We start from the raw sequence: 8,173 nt of genomic DNA on the forward strand, positions 1-8,173 counted from the left end.
CGTGTCCGCTGCTGCACTTTTCGTCGAAATAAAATATATTTGCGCTTTCTTTCGCTCAATTTCGATACGATATTCGAATTCGGAGGGTTGAAAAGCATTATGTACACATGTTCACTCATTTTTTCTGGAAAACCTTTCAGCTTCCCTTTAAGAAAAAGAAACGCAAATAATACGGAGGACGATTACTGTTCGAGAACAAGAGATGGCCGAAAGCGCGCAAACTTTTTTTTTTACATTGTATTGCGCTTCCAGACAGGCCGGGCGAGACTGAGCAGCTGCACTGAATTTCAATTTTACGGTCGCCAATTAGTACAGCCTGCACGGTATCCAAAATATTCCAAATCGCTTTAGTAAAACAAAATGAATTTTTGAGTTTTGCCTGCCATAACCGCGATCTGATTATGAGGCACGTCGTAGTGGGGAATTCCGAATTAAATTTGACCACACAGGTTTCCCATAACGTGCATCCATGGACGGTGTACACGGGTGTTCTTGCATTTGACTCCATGGAAGTGCGGTCGCCGCGGCCGAAATTTGATACCACTACCTCGTACTCAGGAGCGCTACGACAAATCCACTAAGCAACCACGGCGGTACATATCACATCATTTTAGCACGTTTTGCCATTAAAATTTAGGGCACTTCAAAGCCAACTCTGGCTCTCCTCAAACTAGGGGTTCATGTAATGGGTTATCTGTCGTAATAATTTTTGCCGCCTCTAGAACCATGCACATATCTGCGAACGGTGGCGATGCAGCTTGAGGAAGTTGAACTGTATATTGGATGTGTGACTCATCAGTCCGATTAGTTTTCTGGCTACATGCTAAATAGATACTTAAATTGTGAGGCTTGCCATTCCAAACCTAAACAGTGGGTTATGAAGAATCAGGCTTAATTTGTACAACCCCGTATTCTTTGTAATCCAACAAAGCACGATTACCCCGGTATATTTGCATTACGTCCCTATACGGCATGCGACCACGGCCGCTGGACTTCAACCTTCTAACTCTGTGCACAGTAGAACATCCTGCAGCCTGGTCAAACGTACGGTGTGGCATATTAAATATTACACCTCGAACTACTGGCTATATATTCTTCTTGAAGATAATGCATTCTTTGGTGAGTCACTACTCGCCCCCTCCCCTTTAAGTATTAAGTATGTGTGTTTTAGCCTCTTTATAGTGCAGTCTGAAAATTTGAGCACTCTGACGCGTGACGCGTACAACGCCGTGCGCAGTGATTCTGCCCACTGCCAGACAGATTTGAACTAAAGGTTTCATCGCCTCCTAACATCTTTTTTCACAAAAGCTAACCCTGATCAGTGCAAGCATGCTATGTTCCTCGAGTCGAGCTCAAAGAGTGTTCAGACATTCCGATCACACACTTACATAAACGAATGTCGTTTAATGCGATTCCAGTATGAAGGGGCGTCGTCACTTTACAACTCTATTGCAATGCTATTCCTCTTCACCCGTCGTCAGTGATCAGAACGGCGCTCCACCTACGCTATAGCCTGGATCGACTGGTCGTTAACGGTGCCCGATAAGAAAAAGATAGAATCAAGCGAAAGGGAATCTTAACATTACATCCGCCCAAGTCCAGCCTTGTTTGTTGTCACAGGCGCAAAATAAACAGGTTCCATCCCGGAGCCATTGCTCCGGGATGGACCCTGTTTGGACAGGCCGCCATTGGGACAGGCCGCCATTGGAATATGAACCTGGCAACGTTTAACGCTAGAACGTTATCTAGTGAGGCGAGTCTAGCAGTGCTATTGGAGGAATTAGAGGGCAGTAAATGGGATATAATAGGGCTCAGTGAAGTTAGGAGGCCGAAAGAAGCCTATACAGTGCTAAAAAGCGGGCACGTCCTGTGCTACCGGGGCTTAGCAAAGAAAAGAGAACTAGGAGTCGGATTCCTGATTAATAAGAATATAGCTGGTAACATACAGGAATTCTATAGCATTAACGAGAGGGTGGTAGGTCTTGTTGTGAAACCTAATGAGAGGTACAAAATGAAGATTGTACAGGTCTACGCCCCTACATCCAGTCATGATGACCAGGAAGTCGAAGGCTTCTATGAAGACGTGGATTCGGCGATGGGTAGAGTGAAAACTAAATACACTATACTAATGGGCGACTTTAATGCCAAGGTAGGCAAGAAGCAGGCTGGAGACAAGGAAGTGGGGGAATATGGCATAGGCACTAGGAATAGCAGGGGAGAGTTATTAGTAGAGTTTGCGGAACAGAATATGCGGATAATGAATACCTTCTTCCGCAAGCGGGACAGCCGAAAGTGGACCTGGAGGAGCCCGAACGGCGAGACTAGAAATGAAATAGACTTCATACTCTGCGCTAACCCTGGCATCATACAAGATGTGGACGTGCTCGGCAAGGTGCGCTGCAGTGACCACAGGATGGTAAGAACTCGAATTAGCCTAGACCTGAGGAGGGAACGGAAAAAACTGGTACATAAGAAGCCGATTAATGAGCTAGCGGTAAGAGGGAAAATACAGGAATTCCGGATCAAGCTACAGAACAGGTATTCGGCTTTAACTCAGGAAGAGGACCTTAGTGTTGAAGCAATGAACGACAATCTTGTGGGCATCATTAAGGAGTGTGCAATGGAAGTCGGTGGTAACTCCGTTAGGCAGGATACCAGCAAACTATCGCAGGAGACGAAAGATCTGATCAAGAAACGCCAATGTATGAAAGCATCTAACCCTACAGCTAGAATAGAATTGGCAGAACTTACGAAGTTAATCAACAAGCGTAAGACAGCTGACATAAGGAAGTATAATATGGATAGAATTGAACATGCTCTCAGGAACGGAGGAAGCCTAAAAACAGTGAAGAAGAAACTAGGAATTGGCAAGAATCAGATGTATGCGTTAAGAGACAAAGCCGGCAATATCATTACTAATATGGATGAGATAGTTCAAGTGGCTGAGGATTTCTATAGAGATCTATACAGTACCAGTGGCACCCTCGACGATAATGGAAGATAAATTAGTCCAGAGGAATTCGAAATCCCAAAGGTAATGCCGGAAGAAGTAAAGAAAGCCTTGGGAGATATGCAAAGGGGGAAGGCAGCTGGGGAGGATGAGGTAACAACAGATTTGTTGAAGGATGGTGGACAGATTGTTCTAGAGAAACTGGCCACCCTGTATACGCAATGCCTCATGACCTTGAGCGTACCAAAATCTTGGAAGAACACTAACATAATCCTAATCCATAAGAAAGGGGACGCCAAAGACTTGAAAAATTATAGACCGATCAGCTTACTGTCCGTTGCCTACAAACTATTTACTAAGGTAATTGCAAATAGAATCTGGAACACCTTAGACTTCTCTCAACCAAAGGACCAGGCAGGATTCCGTAAAGGCTACTCAACAATAGACCATGTTCACACTATCAATCAGGTGATAGAAAAATTTGCGGAATATAACCAACCCTTATATATAGCTTTCATTGATTACGAGAAAGCGTTTGATTCAGTCGAAACCTCAGCAGTCATGGAGGCATTGCGGAATCAGGGTGTAGACGAGCCGTATGTAAAAATACTGAAAGATATCTATAGCGGCTCCACAGCCACCGTAGTCCTCCATAAAGAAACCAACAAAATCCTAATAAAGAAAGGCATCAGGCAGGGAGATACGATATCTCCTATGCTATTCACAGCGTGTTTACAGGAGGTATTCAGAGACCTGGATTGGGAAGAATTGGGGATAAAAGTTAATGGAGAATACCTTAGTAACTTGCGATTCGCTGATGATATTGCCTTGCTTAGTAACTCAGGGGACCAATTGCAATGCATGCTCACTGACCTGGAGAGGCAAAGCAGAAGAGTGGGTCTAAAAATTAATCTGCAGAAAACTAAAGTAATGCTTAACAGTCTCGGAAGAGAACAGCAATTTACAATAGGCAGCGAGGCACTGGAAGTCGTAAGGCAATACATCTACTTAGGGCAGGTAGTGACGGCGGATCCGGATCATGAGACGGAAATAATCAGAAGAATAAGAATGGGCTGGGGTGCGTTTGGGAGGCATTCTCAGATCATGAACAGCAGGTTGCCATTATCCCTCAAGAGAAAAGTGTATAATAGCTGTGTCTTACCAGTACTCACCTACGGGGCAGAAACCTGGAGGCTTACGAAAAGGGTTCTACTCAAATTGAGGACGACGCAACGAGCTATGGAAAGAAGAATGATAGGTGTAACGTTAAGGGATAAGAAAAGAGCAGATTGGGTGAGGGAACAAACGCGAGTTAATGACATCTTAGTTGAAATCAAGAAAAAGAAATGGGCATGGGCAGGACATGTAATGAGGAGGGAAGATAACCGATGGTCATTAAGTGTTTTCGGACTGGATCCCAAAGGAAGGGAAGCTTAGCAGGGGGCGGCAGAAAGTTAGGTGGGCGGATGAGATTAAGAAGTTTGCAGGCATGGCATGGCCACAATTAGTACATGACCGGGGTTGTTCGAGAAGTATGGGAGAGGCCTTTGCCCTGCAGTGGGCGTAACCAGGCTGATGATGATGACGATGATGATCCCGGAGCCAGCGTAATAACTGATCTACTGATGGACATGTGTCGTCGCTAGAGCTCTGGTTTGCTTTGCCACGCGAACTGACCACGCAGGTCATATTACGATCGATGTGGGTCGGATGATCATACTAAAGTCCACGATATGTGTTTTCGCAATATTATTACTGTAGTTTATGAAGCAGGATTACCCTATAGACGATGTAATCATAGGCATGGGCGGGCTTATTCGTGCACGATATGAGCTTCTCCATAGAGTTTTATGGTCTATATAAGAACGGCTGTTACCCGAGGTCGTGCGAACAAAGGCGTGCATAGGCCGACTCTAGTAAGGCTATCGAACTGGAGCCAATAAGGTGTACACCGCGAGTACATGTGACCATTTTACTGGGACAGAAGAGCTCGAAGCTGTGTTTGCCTTGTTCGTCTGTCCCGTCCGTCCGTCCGTTCATTCCAATGTATAAGTACGCATGGTAGCGAAGCTCCCACAGAAGTCCATATGTCCTGCACTGGCAGCTTGTTGAGCCTTGACTGCACCATCTACATTTCGCGGAGCCAATTTCTCAGTAGAAAAAAAAAACTACGTTTCCCGCTCGAGGTCTGTTGCGCAAAGTCGTGTCTGCGCCAGCTTACATCACATGTCATACAAACAGCTAACATCAGTACAAATGAAGTGTAAGTGAGAACATTCGCCACAACAGCGCGTCACAATCGATTACGAATACACCCATCTGTTTTACAGCCCTCATACTACAATTACGGCAGGCATTACACCGATGAGTATTCAGAGTTTTGCATGAATTCAGAGCAATGAGCTCAAACAGATCTTGAACTCAGTACCACATGCACATGTTCTTAGTACCAACACACGTCGGTTATTTAGATGTTAAGATAAGATTACCAATGCATCTAATTCACTAAAACTACACTTCAACCTTCACCGACACAGCGCACGTGCCACCAGTAGTTTTTCTCTGATACTGAAGACATAGCTAAAACATATTCTTTAGCGAAAGGCAGTGAGAAAATAATGTTACTGATCAAATAAGATAAGGATATATATATAAATTGTGATTACATTTTCTGGCTATGCATGAGAGCTTTGACCACATTACAGTGTTAAATACGCTAATACTATCTCGGCATATCTCAACATGCATTGCCACAAACAAACTTCAGACGCCTGTACAGTTTCGTACTCACAATTATTCGTGCATAGAAGCAAACAGCCTCTGACTTCACAGTTTGTTATTGATAAAGGGAAAATCAGACATCCACCCGTTCGTAGCAATTGCTACAAAGGAAACCCATACAGGTTCCACGAAAGAAAAGCCTCAGAGTTGAAGAAAAATTCGTCGTGGTCCGGGACTCGAACCCGGGACCACCGCCTTTCCGGGGCAGCCGCTCTACCATCTGAGCTAACCAGACGGCTAGCGGATGGCAGGGCGAAGTCGAATTTGTCGACAACACACGAAGCAAAGGCAAACGCTTTTGCTTCGTGTGTTGACATCCACCCGTTCGTAGCAATTGCTACGAAGGGGTGGATGACTGATTTTCCCTTTATCAATTACTTCTCTCCACCTTGCGGGTTTCCGCAGAACTACTAAGTCAAACACTTGCCTTTGCTTCGTGTGTTGTCGACAAATTCGACTTCGCCCTGCCATCTGCTAGCCGCCTGGTTAGCTCAGATGGTAGAGTGCTGCCCCGGAAAGGCGGTGGTCCCAGGTTCGAGTCCCGGACCAGGACGAAGTTGTCTTCAACTCTGAGGCTTTTCTTTCGAGGAACCCGTATGGGTTTCCTTTGTAACAATTGCTACGAACGGGTGGATGTCTGATTTTCCCTTTATCAATTACTTCTCTCCACCTTGCGGGTTTCCGCAGAACTACTACGTCAAACAATTGCCTTTGCTTCGTGTGTTGTCGACAAATTCGACTTCGCCCTGCCATCTGCTAGCCGCCTGGTTAGCTCAGATGGTAGAGCGGCTGCCCCGGAAAGGCGGTGGTCCCGGGTTCGAGTCCCGGACCAGGACGAATTTTTCTTCAACTCTGAGGCTTTTCTTTCGAGGAACCCGTATGGGTTTCCTTTGTAGCAATTGCTACGAAGGGGTGGATGTCTGATTTTCCCGTTATCAGTTACTTCTCTCCACTTTGCGGGTTTCCGCAGAACTACTACGTCAAACAGTTTGTTATTTTAATGACATTGCCTGCGCTTTTTCAAATGTTTCCATCTGTGATGTGTTGGACGCATAATTTTCCTCAACTACTGTTTCACCCCGCGAGATGTAGTCGCGCTTCAATCGCACAGAACCACACTTCGGCCTCGTCTTCGCAACCATGTGAATTGATCTTGAACATTCTGTTATTTTGGTGACGACTACTGTATTCTTCTGCGATGCACAAAGGCGAATTTTTTCGTCGTCAGGTTACACAGTCATCGCAGCATCGCCATCGCCAGAATTTGAGGACAAAATATGTCATTCAGAACCACTTCCTCTAAAATTGGAACCAATGCCAGTTACCCAATATCTGTTTGGAAGTTGAACGCATTAACCACATTGCTATCGAGCAAATAACAGTTCTTGTCAATTACTATGAATCTAGGTGATTCACACAGACTCTGAGAGAAGTGGCATCTGTACATGTATTTCTGAGTTATAACAATCAATATTGCACTAGGCATAGATTACGTCATATACATCGCGTAGAATTTGTTCTTTACAAAGTGGTGGTGTGTTTGCGTGCAATTCTTCGTTGTCATGCTCGTGAAAACAATGTCAGCCACAAATGAGGCGTATATGAGATCAATGGTGATAAGCAAGAAACATGACCGATACCAGCAATAGAGGACGCGCCGAGGATAAGGTTTGTGTACAACATAATGTCGAAAGCATCGGCAACGTCATTGCCAACAACAATGTCACAACCACGTGGTTGTGACGTCATTGCACGTAGTTTACACAGTAGCTCGCACTATTCACAAGTGCTGAGTATCCAATATAATAGTGTATGTAAATAAATAAATTCTGGGGTTTAGCGTGCTAAAAACCACGACTCGATTATGAGGCACGCCGTAGTGGGGGACTCCGGATATTTTTGTCCACCAGGGTATCTTTAACGTGCCCCCAATGCACCGGGTACGGGCGTTTTTGCATTTCTCCCACATCAAAATGTGGCCACCACCGCTAAGATTTCATCCCGCCACGTCGTGCTCAGCAGCGCAACACCACAGCTGCTACTCCACCGCAGCGGGTTGTAGTACTGCAAATGACCCTACAAAATGACATTGCTCAAATCTCGTAGGAGGCACTGCGTCATTTTGCACCTGACATCTATTGCATAAAGTTTTTTCCACAGAGTGTATTTGAATTCTCTAGCTGAGACATTCAAACCGAGCCATCGAACCTGCAAAGCATGAAGTCTTCAACACAGCAACTTCTCTCCTCACCTGCAGCATAAATTTATGCAAGGACTGAATTTAAGTAATGGTGCAAGCAGGCTTCAAACTCGAAGGTAATCTCAAACGTGACGCTACAGTCACGTCGAGCGTGTAGGCGCTTGGGCTTTACCCTACTGATCTATGAATACCAAGAACGGATTTTATAAGGAAACCCAGGTGGTCAAAATGATCCACAGTCC

The sequence above is a fragment of the Dermacentor variabilis genome, chromosome 8, assembly GCF_050947875.1.
Source record: "Dermacentor variabilis isolate Ectoservices chromosome 8, ASM5094787v1, whole genome shotgun sequence".
Taxonomy (NCBI): domain Eukaryota; kingdom Metazoa; phylum Arthropoda; class Arachnida; order Ixodida; family Ixodidae; genus Dermacentor; species Dermacentor variabilis.